This window comes from Perognathus longimembris, chromosome 11, assembly GCF_023159225.1.
Source record: "Perognathus longimembris pacificus isolate PPM17 chromosome 11, ASM2315922v1, whole genome shotgun sequence".
Taxonomy (NCBI): Eukaryota; Metazoa; Chordata; class Mammalia; order Rodentia; family Heteromyidae; genus Perognathus; species Perognathus longimembris.
This window is the reverse complement of record NC_063171.1, coordinates 54,617,176-54,632,821: the sequence shown is the minus strand read 5'-3', so window position 1 is coordinate 54,632,821 and position 15,646 is coordinate 54,617,176. Positions and strand designations below refer to the sequence as shown.

At 43.2% G+C, this 15,646-nt stretch overlaps 1 protein-coding gene across 1 annotated transcript in view; it reads left to right on the top strand.

Moving 5' to 3' along the window:
- The first annotated feature begins 1,235 nt into the window (after window positions 1-1,235).
- Hsd11b1 (hydroxysteroid 11-beta dehydrogenase 1) overlaps window positions 1,236-15,646 on the top strand; it is a 53,515-nt gene continuing 39,104 nt past the window's right edge. The window contains exon 1 of the mRNA XM_048357758.1: window positions 1,236-1,367. The gene's annotated coding sequence lies outside the window, so the exon portion shown is untranslated. The remainder of the gene's footprint in view (window positions 1,368-15,646) is intronic.

Genomic DNA, 15,646 nt, shown 5'->3' with positions numbered 1-15,646 from the left:
GAAAATAAGATAGAAATCTATAGAACTTATGTTTCTCAAGACAAAACAACCGGCTCCTAAATTAGAAACAAGGATAAAAAAGATTCTTGTTCTCTAATAATTAGGAGCATATTAGGAGCATACTGATAGGGACACTCATAGATATTGTGAGCAGAAGGGTCACCGAAAGAACTAATGCCCCCTAAGAAATAGCAGGATGAGCGAGTCCTTTGATAGTTCAGTTGGTAGAGCGGAGGACTGTAGAGGAATAACAGGATGACCACCAAAATATGTCCAATTAGCAGCCAACAATTCCAGGCTTTCCTTTAAAGTATGACCTCAGATCTCTAGAGAGTCCAGTGTGCGACCACATTGATTCAACTCTCCATCAGGACAGAGCTACAGCTCTTACAACTCTAGCCCCAGCTCTCAGCACAGTGCCTGGAACGGAGTACATGCTTGCTATGTATTGGCTGAATCAGAATGGAGAAAGTGAGTTCATACCTATACACATATCTATACACATAGACACATACAGAAATTGTATGCGTACATACATATAATATAATCAATGTCTTAGTCCAGAACAACTCAGCCCTCTGACTGGGCTGGGCTCCTTCATCAATTGATGTGGGTCAGGATGAAATTACTGACCTTACCGCCTGTGGTCCCACTGCAGACGTTTGCCCTTCCGTCATCACTGTCCACTCCATTCCCTTGCTGCTGTGATTGCCACAAGGATTTGAAAGTCATGGGTTTCACTGACAAGTTTATAATTGGAAAATCTGGAATTCTAAGAGTCTCTGCTTGTAGGGAAGGAAACGCTGCCCAAACCCAGTTCTTGTTTCAGTAACTTCTTTTGAGGCAAAGCCAAGAGTCAGAGTGAGCACCTGCTAAGTGTGTGACAAGGGCTCTGCTTGGTATGCTCCCCTCGACGTTTAGAGCTAACAATAGCAATGACTATGTCTCCGGGACAACTTCTAAGTCTTCCCATCCTGGGCTATCTGGGAGACCACTGTCCTTTGGGCAGTCCTGATGCCTGATGCCCAGGACTGGCCCACTTTGGTTTCCCCTTGGGGTTTCCTGCACAGGCGCCTCCTGGCTGCCAGCTGGGCCCTAGCATAAGGGCCTTCTTCCTTGGCCTGGGTTTCACCTACTTGTATCAGGTGGCAGACCAGCTGGTTTCAGTCCCAAATCAGGTCTTCTGACTCCTCCCAGAAACCAACCAACTTCAGAGCCGGAAATCCTGCCCCTCCCCAAAGAGGGGGAAACCACAAAGGAGGAGAGAGATGAAACAGAAAGAAAAGCAGAGGAGGGAAAGAGGGAAGAGGAGCAAAGGGAAGAGGAGATCAATAAAAAAAGAATTCAAACCTGTTTGGAATCTCAAGGTAAGACTTTTCAAAATGGCATATATAATAGTGTCATCATTGGTATTTGGGTGTAGAACATAGTAGGTCAAATAGAACCACTTTTAGAAAAACGATCCTATTAAAATAAACAGGAGGGATGGGATGAAAAGAAATTTCAATGTCAAATGCTGGTCAAAAAAAGAAGGAAAGGAATGGCCAATGAGCTTTCAGCTGTGTAGGAGGGAAGATGTGATAAGATACAGATGGCAGCAGGCACCAGTTACTGGCACTGAGCACAGTCTCATCATTTGGGGACTGGAGAAAAAATGTTACAAAGTTAGTCCAAAAAGAAATTCTGCAAGTCCAAAGTTCTTTTTGAATCATAAAATGATTGCAGGTCATAAGCGGGTTTCTTGTTGATGCTGCTGTTTTAATTTTAAGCCTTGGCTCTAAACCGATGACAGATAGAAACGCTAGGCTGTGTCTTGGGAATTGCTGTAAGAGCTGATATCTGCAAGTCATAGCTAATCATCGGCTGATTTCATATTATTAACACTGAAATGTAGAGCGCAGGGGATGATGGTTGGTTTTTATCACAAGAAGTCTTCCTTGTTGCCTGGGCCACAGAGGCCTCGTTTGTCCTTCCAAATTCTTGATGTACTAGTACCTTTTCCTTCATCCCAGCCCATCCTGGCAGCTCAAGATATTGACCTTCTACACTGAAAAGAGCCTGTTCAGAGAGAAGTCCAAAACACTTTTTTTTTTTACCCCAGGGCAGCAAATTAGAAAAACCCTGGCAGGAAAAGGAAATGCCATTCCCCACACTCACTGCTTACCCCAACCCTCACTTGCCATCAATAGAGAGAATCATCCAGAGGATTGTGGTTTACTGATCCAATCACTTGAAGAGATTAAAATAGCTAGACTCATGCTTCAGAAAACATCTATAGATGGGGATGCTGTGTTTTCACTAATGTTGGCTTTAAGAATCATGTTCCCTCAGCTTTTCCAATAAAGCTTAACACGATCAGAGGGATACACTTGAAGTGGGTTTTTGGTTTGGTTTGTACTTTTTGTGTGTGTTTTGTTTTGGGATATGTGTGTGTGTATGTGTTTCTGGGATTTGTATGAGTGAATTAGAAGCTCAAAGGAGGGTGGGAGAAGTAAGGGAAAATGGAATGATCTTGCTCCAGCTTGTTTGCCAAGATTTTAAAGGAATTGCTTTCCCCACTATAGTATGGTATGAAAATAAAATCCCTAAATCCTAGCTCTTTCTTAATACTCATTCCAGTACAGCTAAAATCTCCTTGCATTCAATTTCTGAGCTGGAACAAATCTAATTTAATTCCTCTTGTTTGCCAGGTGAGGAAATCAAAGCCAAGACAAGGGGAGGGCCTTACCCACCATCACATCCATATCAATGGCGGGGAGCCTGAATCCCAGCTCTCTGGACCCAGGGTCCTATCAAGAAATCACCCAAATTTACACAAGAGTACCCTTAGTGCCCAAGAGCTCATAAACACTTCATCTGCTGATGGAACGGGATATTTGATTAAAAGATGTTCAAGTAACTTTGCCTGGCAGAAACAGCAGGAAAGATTTTCTTTCTAGTTACCCCGTAGGTGAAGGATCTAAGGCATACTGGTCATGAGAGAATTAGAATACTTTTCAATATCTATCAGTGATCCTTATCTTTCTATAATCTTCATATTATCCTCTCTCTCTCCCTCCTTCCCTCCCTCCCTGTCTCTCTTTCTGTCCCTCCCTCCCTCCTTACCTCCTTCCTTCCTCCTCCTCCTCCTCCTCCTCCTCCTCCTTCCTCCCTCCCTCTCTCTCTCTCCCTCTCTCTCTCTCTCTCTCTCCCTCTCTCTCTCTCTCTCTCTCTCTCTCTCTCTCTCTCTTCAGCCCCAGGACTTGAACTCTGGGCCTGAGCACTATTCCCAAGCATCTTTGTGCTCAAGACTGGTGCTCTACCACTTGAGCCACATCACCACTTCTGGATTTTTCTCAGCAATTTATTAGAGCTAAGAGCTCATCGAAGCCTTGGGGGCTGGGATGTAGCTCAGTGGTAAAGTGCTTGCTTTGCTGGTTCAATCCCCAGTACCAAAAAAGAGACCAAAAAAAAAGAAAAAGCTCATTGAGTTTCCTGCCTGAGACGCCTTCAAACCACGATCCTCCAATCTCAGCCTCCTGGGTAGCTAGGATTATAAGTATGAGCCACTGACACCTGGCGATCTTCATTTTATACAATGTGTGTGTGTGTGTGTGTGTGTGTGTGTGTGTGTGTATAAATATAAATATATATTGCCAGTCCTGGGGCTTGAACTCAGGGCCTAAGCACTGTCCCTGGATTCTTTTTGCTCAAGACTAACACTCAACCACTTGAGCCACAGTGCCACTTTCAGCTTTTTCTGTTCATATAGAATTGAGCCCAGGCTTCATGCACACAAGACAAGCACTCTACCACTAGGCCATATTCCCAGCACCCACAACATTTTTAAGTTTGCTCAAATTTACAGAGGGAATAAGATCTTATTCATTCTGGATTTCTTGTTGGGAGGCTCAGGTTCACCCTCTGGACTAATGGATATTTATAACTAAAGGACAGTTACAGACTTATTCAGCCCCCTCTCTAACTAAGGCTCTAGCCCTTTCAATGAAAGGTTCCTCTGACATGCCATGTGATTTCTTGACTACTTGACTATGTGCAGTTCTATCTGCTTGGGCTGTCTTACCCCAATCTCATCTCTACAAGTCTCACTTAGCCTTCCAAACTTAGCTCGAGAGCCATCTCTGCCCAGGAGCCTTTCCTGCTACCCTGGGCAGATCTGGGTCACATCTTGTTTCTATAGCACTCCATGTATACTCCCACTGTGTTATATTGTCACATTATATGCAGCTTCGACTTTCTTGCCTACTGACTATAAATATTATTGAAGACAGAGCCCACATATCACTCCATTTTCATATCCCAGCACTTTGCACAGGTTCAAATCATTATTAGGCTCAAACATTTTAAGAAAACTGGATGAATAAACAAAGGAAATATTTCCTCTCCTTTTCTTCCCTTAAAATGATTCAGTAAAATCTCATTCTTGGGTAACTTGGGAGGAGGAAACAAAAGATGTCACTATTAGAACCTTCTCTCTGCTTAAAACCAGTGGGCCCCTCCTACAAGTCTATCCAAGGTTATATGTGGCACCTTGAAAGAAGATACTAATTTATGTTTCCTTAAAAAGTACACGGGTTACAGTAGAAGCATTCTCATGCTATAAAGCACAAGGACAATGAGAACAGAACATGATGAGATAAGAACAGGGTGTCTTAAAGAACAGCAGTTGAGAAATGTCAACACCATCTTTGAAGATATAAAATGGATGGACAAGTGATAAGTGATTTAGCAAACCTGAGACCTCTGAACTGCAATCACTTATGATGGGAGGTTTACAAGAAGTCAGGACCCCAGAAGGCTCCAGGTATAAGAGCCTCAGAAAACAATGAGAGAGATAGGAGGAAAAGTAGGAGGACACACTTGCCCTCCATACTTCCTTTCCATCTAAGGGAAGAAAACTAGTATCTGGGGGATAAATTGATAGAGCTACCAGGCTCAGAGACAGCAGGCATAGAGGGTTGGGTTGTGTGCAGCGTTAGAAACCATGGGACAGAAAGCCTTCATACTGAAAGATGAGATTCTCCAGCCCCTTTTTCTGGCTCAGCTCCCAGAACAAGAACAGCTTAGCTTATAACCCCTCTCCACCCACCTTACCCAAGCCCAGAGCAGGCGAAAGAATTAAGAAGTCATCCCTGCAAAAGAACCCAACAAAAGAGAGAGAAAAAAAAAAAAAAACCCTAACAAACCCAGAAAGATAGAGGTCTCCCAATGAGGCTCTCCAACAGCAAACAGGCTGAGTATAAGAATCATTGAGATGGGATGGAAGGCTTTGATATTAAAGACCCAGTAGAGGTAATTCACCAAGTAGGAATCCATTACCAGCCATGGCAATATCATTGTCTTCACAGACATAAGGGGAGTTAGGGTATGCATGCATTAAGACCACAAAGCCAAAAAAAAACCAGCTCTTTCATCTAAAAATACAACTGGAAATTTGAAAATTATAATGAAGCCTTGGAAGATAAAATTATGGAATTCCCCAAAAAAGTAGGACAGGAAAGAAAAACATGAAAAAAAAATAAGACCAAAAAGGAAAAAAAAAAAAAAAAAAAGGTAAGCAGTCAAGAAGCCCTGATATCTTCTAGTAAGAAATCCCAAAAGACAGCACTGAGAAAATGAAAAGGAAGGGAAATAATTCCTCCAAAAACAGAAAGAAGAAAGGCTTTCATCAAAGCAGATTGTTAATGGAAATGGTAGAACCCCAGGATCTTTTGTTTTTAATCTGAAAAGTTCCAGAAAGAAAAACAGTTCATAAACCAAGGATTCGAAATCCAAAAGGCATTTTGACTTCTCAGTATCAACACAGGAAGCTAGACACTGAAAGGCAATACAAAACCATCTTGCAATTTGGGGAGAAAATAATCTTCACTTTAGAAATTCTTACCCAGCCAAAAACAATCAAGGGGAAGGGAAAATAAGGACAAGCAGATATGGGCGACCAGAACTGCCACACTGCTTTGTATGTATCAAGGTCAGATAGATTGATTTCCACATAAAGATGTTTAAATTGTAAAATAATACTCCTGCACCCTAAGTCTCAAAAAAATTCTCTACTATTGACAAGGAAGTACAAGAAAAAGAAAAATAGGAGCAACAGCCTACAGAGCTCCTAGTTGGAAGAGAAGCAAGACAACTCCAAAAGAGATGTCTCCAATTAAATGAAAAATAAGGAAAGAAAACAGACATATCTGTAATCTCAGCTATGGAAGAGGCAGAAATGAGAGAATGGAAGTTTAAGCCAGTCCAGGCAAAAATAATTAGTACTTAAGACTATCTCATAAAACAAGCAAAGAAAGCTGGGCACTAGCGGCTTATGCCTGTAATCCTAGCTATTCAAGAAACTGATATCTGAGAATCATGGTTCAAAGCCAGCCAGGGCAAGAAAGTCCATCGGACTCTTATTTCCAATTAACCACCAGAAAACTGGAAGTGGCACTGTGGCACAAAGTGGTAGAACGCTAGCCTTGAGCAAAAGAGCTTAGGGACAGCACCCAGGCCCAGAGTTCAAGCCCCCATGACCAAAAACAAAAAACAAAAAAAAAAAAAAAACAAGCAAAGCGTGGTAGCCCACACCTGTAATCCCACTTACACATGTAGGAAAATCACAGTCCGAGGCTAGCCCTGGGCAGAATTATAAGACTCTACCTGAAAAACAAAGTAAAGCAAAAAAAAAAAGGGGGGGAGAAGAAGTATGGTAGGGCACTTCCTTAAGCAAGCAGAAGACCTTGAGGTTAAATCCAGTATGCCTCCCATCCCCTCTCCCCAAATAAAAAAGGAATTGACAGATTATGCAGTCAACATAACCAATTTATTTGAATTTCTTGCTCTAGTCAGAGAGTTTGAAGAACATGAACAACTATAAAAGCAAATAAATAAAAATGGAGATGAGTATTAACTCTCAAGAGAAAATGAAGAACAGAAATGCAATCGAGGTAAACTACACCATTCAGCTGCAAATGGATCATAAAAATATTGATATCGAGTAATGACTTCACTAAAATTGTGATACTGCACGAATAACGGAGGATCTCCTTAATTAAAAAAAATCAATAACTTTCTCAAATTGAAAAACCAAGGACTAATAGTGAAAGCATATCCTTTAACAAATATGGAGTTGATTCCTGGGGGGGAAAATAAAGAGTTTAAAAGTAACTGCCATGAGCTGGGGATATGGCCTAGTGGCAAGAGAGCTTGCCTCATATACATGAGGCCCTGGGTTCAATTCCCCAGCACCACATATACAGAAAACGGCCAGAAGTGGCGCTGTGGCTCAAGTGGCAAGTGCTAGCCTTGAGCAAAAGGAAGCCAGGGACAGTGTTCGTGGCAACTGCTATGTACAAGTACTTAAAGATAATAACAAGTACTTAAAGATAATAACAAACAAATTAAATTTTGAACAAAAGTAGGCCATGGGGAAGGAAAGAGCAAAAGTTATTTATTTTTTGCCTTTGGCTATCATGTGGCTTTTACAATCTTCTCCATGTATTTATATTGACAGACAAATGAGGTTTTTAAATGGCTCAGTCATAACACGGTAATCTCCCAAGAGCTTCATTCTACTAGCAGCCAGCAAGCTAATGACTGCAACCATTTACTTAAGCCTCAACAAGGTCTGGCTAAGGTATTTGCCTAGCTACCTAATACAGAAGTTCTCTGGTCTGCCCACAGGTTACTTCAGAATCACTTGAGGAATGTAAACAAATAAAATAAAAATTACATATAAATAAATGATCCCCAGAGCTAGATAGTGGTTAAAATGGAACTGATTTTATTGTGGATTATTGCTACAGGCCAAGAGAGACTGCAGAGTAAAACCAGGCTCAGATTGTAAAACTGCACAAACAAGTAAGAACCTATAGCCAAATTGCAAGATGATGATTGGTGGGTGGAAAATTACTAAGAGGAAACATTAAGAGTAAGAGTAAGGAGAGGGAGGGATTTAAACCAAACTGACCTAACAGGATTCTTGCTGAACACTGCCAAGGTGACCGGGTATTACCTGAGGATGCCGGAGGATGAAGAAACTGACTTGCTATCAAAGGTGAACTGATCATGAGTTTGGGCTGATTTCGCTGGATTTTTACAAGGAAGAGAACAAAGGAAGGGGTCTAGCAGAAGGCCTGGAATGCTGACTGTAGTTGGGCTGAGTAGAGACCCTTCCTCAAGGGGTTTGTGAAAATACAGCTTCCTGGGACCCACCCTTAATGACTCCAAAGGCGTTGATGGAGGCTGAGAATCCAACATGAGTCCCTCCCCAGTAAGTTAGTGAGGTTTGGGAATTACAACTAAAGCTAGTCTGAGTGTGAAAAAAGGGTCCAGTCCAGGAGTCTGGTAATATGGATTTTATGTAACTATTTCTGGATATATATCAGTGTATTATGAGTCTATCCTCCCTCCCTCCCGCATTCTCCTTTATCTTAACCCATCAGTCCCTCTAGACTACTGACAACATATATCCTGGTCTCTGGCCATAAACTGCTGCAGTCTGAGCTTCCTTTTTGTTCCTAGGGCTCCCTCTCCTGGCAGAAGCTATTTAAACTCTCAGCATCCTAAACCCAGAAATTCGTTCCCCTCCCTATTAGGTCATTCTTCAGGGCTGTGGCCAAGCTCTCAAACTTAATCAACCCTCCCATCAGACAGAAAAGGGGAAATTAAAATGTGGGAAAGACTCTCCTGCCTCATAAGGGATGTGGATATTGGGAAGCAGTGTTATAAGGCAGAAAGGGAAAATGAGAGCCCCACACAATGGCCAAGACAGGGGGAGGCAGCACTTAAGGAATTTAACTCCCCTCCTTCTTTTCTTCACCCTCCCCCAAGATTTATGGGTCGATGGGAAAGCCACATTGATCTGCCTTCCAAAAATTGAAAAGAGGGAAACAAGTGATACCAAAATAACTTCGTGAATTTAGGAGCAGAAGCCAAGGGTTCAACAGCCACACTCTCTTTCCTCAGTCCATTGTCAGTCATAGGCTCCTTTTCCAGAGCTCTGTGCCATGTTGTCTGGAATTGGACTCCATAAATCATGACTTTCCAGAAGTTCTGTCCTCATACTCTATATTATGGGATTTTTCCCACAAGCTGAGAACAGGCTCAGCCTAGCAATGTCTGCCACAGACACAGACTTTCTAAATGTTCTCTCTCTCTAACTTCCAACTCAGAAATGCCTTAACTTGCATAGGTTCATTTCCCCAAAGTTCTCTCTCTAGCCTAGGCTTCTCCCCTAAACTTTGAATATCTACTGGATGTCTACCATCTAGGTATTTTGAGGACACATCATTCAGTAGCACTCATAAGATGCTTACTAAGCACCTACTGTGTACCAGTAGGAGCTAGCAGGAGATAATCTGGCAAGAAGATGGGCCAGTCCTCTGTCTTCCCTGAGCCATGGCTAATGGGAAAGATGGAGCTAATGGGAAGGAAACAGGATGAATGGCATAGAAAGAGAAGTGTCCAGCCCTGCAAGCATTTTGCCCAGGCAAGACAAGGCACAGGTATTGCTGTATACCACACAGGTATTGCTAAGAGAGCTTCAAAGATCATGAAGCACTTACAAAACGGAACTAGGAACTTGAGACTTTATCCTAAGAACAATAGGGAACTTCTGAATCCTTTAAAATGAGAACTGTACTGGTCATCCACACTGTGAGGAAATGGGCAAGACTGGAATCCACAGGGAATGCCACTAGCAACATCCATGTCTTGATTTGGATGGTGGCCCTGAAAGGCTTCCATTGTTTTTGTTTGTTTGGTCATGGGGCTTGAACTCCTGGCTTGGGCACTGTCCCTGAGCTCTGTTGCTCAAGGCTACCTCTCTACCACTTTGATCCACAGCACCACTTCCAGTTTTCTAGTGGTTAACTGGAGATAAGACTTTCCTGTCTGGGCTGGTTTTGAACCATGATTCTCTGATCTCAGCCTCCTGAGCAGCTATGATTACAGGAGTGAGCCACATGTCCCCATTGTGTTCTTAAGCTTCATAAATGGTTTATGCTTTCCTGTGTTCTCTTGTTTATACTAAATATTGCATGACCATTTTTTTCTTAAAAATAAATGGTTTGGAGAAGGTGACATAGATGAACAAAGTTACAATGATGAACATAGTCACAGTGTGGATAAGGATGCAGAAATGGTTCTAGAGATACTTTGGGGGCACACTGATGAGAGTTAGTGATTAATGGAACATAAAGACATGGAAAGAGGGCTGGGAGTATGGCCTAGTGGCAAGAGTGCTTGCCTCCTACACATGAAGCTCTCAGTTCGATTCCCCAGCACCACATATATGGGAAACGGCCAGAGGGGGCGCTGTGGCTCAAGTGGCAGAGTGCTAGTCTTGAGCAAGAAGAGGCCAGGGACAGTGCTCAGCCCCTGAGTCTAAGGCCCAGGACTGGCCAAAAAAAAAAAAAAAAGACATGGAAAGGGAGGTGTAGAAAAGTACTCACTGGTGGTGGTTAAAAGCACTCACTGAAATAGAGGTCATTAGGAAATAGCAAATAAAAATAAGAAAATCACTAGAAAACAATTTGACAGTTCTCAAAAAGTTACATATGAATTTATCATGTAACCCAGAGTACCACTTCTGAATATAAACCCAAGAGAATAAAAACATATGTCCACATAGACTTCCATGCCAATGTTCGTAGCCATGCTATTCATTATTCCACAGAAAGTGGACAATTAAAAATAACAGTAGGCTGGGAATATGGCCTAGTGGCAAGAGCACTTGCCTCCTACACATGAAGCTCTCGGTTCGATTCTCCAGCACCACATATATGGAGAACGGCCGGAGGGGGTGCTGTGGCTCGGGTGGCGGAGTGCTAGCCTTGAGCGGGAAGAAGCCAGGGAAGGTGCTCAGGCCCTGAGTCCAAGGCCCAGGACTGGCCAAAAAATAAATAAATAAATAACAGTAAACCAGTGAATGCAAAAACAGAAAGGGGTAGAGTCATACAAGGGTACATGGTTTGGCAGTAATGAAAGAATAAAGTATCATGCCATGCTACTGTGTGGAAGAACTTCAAACACATGCTAAGTGGAAAACTCAAAGACAAAAATATCATAATGAGCTGGGCACCTGTAATAATGAACTCATACCTGTAATCCTAGCTACTCAGGAGGCTGAAATCTAAGGATCTCAGTTCAAGGCCAGCCCAGGCAGTAAAGTCTGTGAGACCCTTATCACCAATAAATGACTCAGAAAAAGCCAGAAGTAGCACTGTGGTTCAAGTGGTAGAGCACTAACTTTGAGCAAAAGAAGTTCAGGGACAGCACCACACCCAGGCCCAGAATTCCAGGACTGGCAAGAGACACACACACATACACACACACACACACACACACACTCATTCTAATGGTGGACTCATCATTATGAAATGTACAGAAAAGGCAATCTTATAGTGGCAAGAGGATTATTAATCATTTGGGACCAGGAATGGGATTAGAGAATGAGTATAAATGGGTATAAGGTATCTTATAAATTTTAATAAATTTGTAAATTTATTAAAAATTACTGAACATTTGAAATGAGGTAATTTTCTGGCATAGAAAGTATACTTTATTGAAGATAAAAATAATCAAATTAGTTTGGCATGTTGAATTTGAAATATTCAAAAGGAGAGGTTGAGTAAACAGTTGGCTGTACTACCTAAAGCTAGGATAAAATGCTGCCCCAGAAAGAGAGATGGTGAGGATTTAGTGTAGAAACAGTACTGAAGGCATGAGGATGAGAGAGATTACCTAGAGGAAATAGAGAGGAAAAGAGGGAGGATAAAGATTAATCAGCCCAAACCAAAAAAGGAAGCATAATCTACAAAGAACACCAAAGAGCAGTCCAAGAAGTGGGAAGAAGCCCCAGTGAAAATGAACTGCCCAAGGTCAAGGGAAGGGAGTATAAAAGTGGCAAAGGCTACTTAGGGGCCAGGGAGTTAGAAACAGAAGCAAAGAGAGAAAAGGCATGGTAGAAAAATCTAGGTGGGCATAGCTCTAGGGCAAGCTGGATACAAGGCTACGGATTACAGACGGTGCTGATGAAGGGAGTAGACTGGACTAATAAACCTGAAGAGTGCAGACTATGCATGAGGGCGAGGAGGGAGGGCCTGCAAAGAATCAGTGGACAAGTGCATTCTGGGACGAGGATGGAGAAGCCACAGACTTCTGAGACTTCACAACTAGAAATAAATGAGCAGAGTGAGAAAATCTAGTAATGGCTACTGAAGACCCTCAAATCCATGGCCTTATGGACTTTTCCCTGTAACCCCACTACTCATGAGCCACTTGGTGCTCTTTGCAGTTTCCCAAACCTGTCATTCTCTTTCACACTGTCTTCTGCTTTCTCAGGAAGCTTCCTCTGCAGGGGATGTTCACAAGCAAAGTTTCCAAACCACCCCCCCCACCCCTCACCGCCGGAGCCCAGCTCTTCTCTTGATCACTTACTCTTCCGCATTTGCCTGGAGCATTCTTGCTCATATTTCAATACAGATCAAGATTAGCCTCTTTTTTCTTCATCCCACACATGGGATGGGCTGTTTCCTCTTTTACATTCCCACCTCTCTGGAGACTTCCAACCATGCGGAGGTGACACGTCACATATATTTGTTTCCATCCTGTCTGCTTCTACAACCTGGAAAGAATTCCCCTTGCTTTTTCATTTATAGTATCTGACCCCCCTGGCAAGTGCCTAACTAAATAAGTATCAGTAAATGAATCTTCCACTCAACCACCATGTGCTATGTAACCTTTTCCTCTTTTCCAGCTGAGGGCCTTTTGGGGGGCTGTTTGTAGCCAGGCTGTTGGACCTCACTATAGCAAAGGTAGGCAAGATGGCTTATTAGTGGCCATGATCCATGGTACTTTGTCCACACCTAAGGCTGAACTTCTCAGAGTTTCCAAAGCCCTATGTCATTTCCAAGGTTGCCAAGTAAAACACAACCAGTGAAATGTGGCTTTCAAATCCACAATGACTAATGTTTCAGTCGAATGTCTATTTCAATGGTTAAGAGAGGGAAGAGAGATCCTTTAAAAGTATTCATTGTTTAGCTGAGATTCAAATTGAACTGGATATCCAATAGTGCTGTTTGTTAAATCTGGCAACTCTGTTTCCCACCAGAGGGGGACAGAAAGGCTAAGTGTCCCCTCACATCCTTCCTCATTGGCCTGGAACATTCACCCTAATGTGAAAGAATCTACCTTCACCACAGTGCTGGACGGGTGCATCTACTGCTGGTGCCACTGACACCTGAGGCCACTCAGCTGGCCGTCAACGCTGCTTTGATGTGCTTCCTGAAAGTGGAGCCGAGCAACGACGGAAAAGCTCTGGCTGGGCCTTTGCTGTGTGTGCAGCGTGTGCAGGAAGGCAAGCTCTCACTTGTACGCTCTCTCACTCACAGGGGGGCTCGTCCTCAAGCAACTGCGTGCTGTTTGTGTTTCACTAAACTTTCCAAGGGGTCTTCTTTTTTTTCAGTAAACCTTTTTTTTCAACGTGGCCTCTCTCTCCTCCATACCAAGACATGGGTTCTCTTTGGAAGCTAAGCCAAAGGAAAAGCCTGAAAAACTGCATCCCCAATCTCACCTAGGTCCCACTATGGTAGTGGGACAAGGAATCAGACCAAGATCATGAGGCTTATGGCTCTCCCATGCAAAGAGATCCCGGGAATCTAATCACCAGCGGTCCTGCCACAGGCTACCCACGCCAAGTAGGATAGCACAGGAAACACAGGACAGTTCATCCCACCTCCACCCTCCCTTCCAGACCTGAGATCCACCAGGTGAAAGCAAGCCAGTCTGTGCATTCGGATATCAGATTATACAGAAGGACTGACAAGCTTCTCCCCTCAGGATATATGAGGAGCGGGAGAAAGGGAGGAAGGGGAGGAGGAGACGAACTATTACTGGAAAGAGGATATAAAATGATCATTTTTTTCTCTGTCTTGGCAAACAGATTTTGGGAAGCTATGGTACAGATTTGTGACTTCCTGAAATCAGATCTAAAGAACACTGGGCAAGGACAGGGTGGTAAGAAAGAGAAATTTGGTTTTGTTTACATTCTGATATAACACGAAACACCTTTCCAGTTTCAACATATTGGAGCCATTCCCCAAGCGGGGCAAGGTACAGTGTCTAAACCTGCACCTTTTACTCTGAGGTCAGTGACTATGCTCCCAGCAGGATTCATTTCCAAAAGAAAAAGACCGCTTTCCGAAACAAAGCCACTACACAGTCATGAAAAGAGCTCCAGCTGCTGCCTCTGAAATGACAGGCATTTCTTTTCATGGTCTACATTTTGTGCCAAATGCATGGAAATGATTCGTTCTCTCTCTTTCACGTGCACATGCGTGCACGCGCACACACACACACACAGCCCCCCCCCCCTTGCATTTTTTGCTGTCTCCTTTCTGGCCCATCCCTCACGGACCCTTGGCTCCTTTGTGGCCTATGTGCTTCTCACCTGGCCATTTGGTTTGGGCCCATTTATTCTGGTGAGAATGATTAAATGAGAGTTCCTGACAGAGCTCTGACCTGCACCTGCTGCTGGAGGTGTTCACTCTCTGGGTATTTGCAAGCTATTAGGATGTGTTCAAGACAGCCTGCTCTAGAATGTCGGTGACCACTGCATGACAAAAGAGAAGTAACAGGGAGCGGAGCCCACAACTAGCACCCTTGCTAGAAAAAGTTTGTTGGAACGAGGAGTCAGGTGGTTCATACATGTAATCTTGGCTAATAAGAGTCTGAGATCTGGGCTGGGGATATGGCCTAGTGGCAAGAGTGCTTGCCTCGTATACGTGAAGCCCTAGGTTCAATTCCCCAGCACCACATATATAGAAAAGGCCAGAAGTGGCGCTGTGGCTCACGTGGTAGAGTGCTAGCCTTGAGCAAAAAGAAGCCAAGGACAGTGCTCAGGCCCTGAGTTCCAGCCCCAGGACTGGCAAGAAAAAAAAAAGAGGCTGAGATCTGAGAGTCATAGTTTGAAGCCAGCCTGGGGAAGAAAAATCTCCAAGACTTATAGCCAGTTAACCAGGAAAAAGTCAGAAGTGGAAGTGTAACTCAGGTGGTAGAAAACCAGCCTTGAACGAGGAAATTCAGCAAGTTTAGGGCTCTGAGTTGAAGCCCCAGTAGAGACATGGAAACACACAGGCACACACACACACACACACACACACACACACACACACACACACACACACACATTTGCTGAATAGGGGAAATGTGACTCAAAACAAATGCTAGTGAAAGCATCACATTCCCTATTTTTTTTTTACTTTTTTGTTGTTGTTTTGTTTTAATTTGGTGAAAAGTTTGGGAAGAGCGGTGGGGTGAGGGGGGAGATGGCTTTGATCCATTCTGACAAGAATGCTGAATCCTAGTGATTTCCCTAGATTAAATCAGGCACCAGGAGGGTGGCGAATTTCTTACTGCTACAGAATCTCAAAAACTAAATTAAAACAGCTCAAGTTTATTGAATGCCTATTCTAGAACAAGACTGGGGGCAATGCCCACAGGCAGAGATGAGAAGGAATAACCTATCTTCTCCAGGAGCTTACAAGCTAATGAGAGAACCAGCCGTGCAAATACAGGCATGCAGTAAATTCTGAGTTTATTGCATAATATAGTCAAAGTATGGTCCCTAAGACCCTTTTGGGACTTTGAAAGGTCAAAC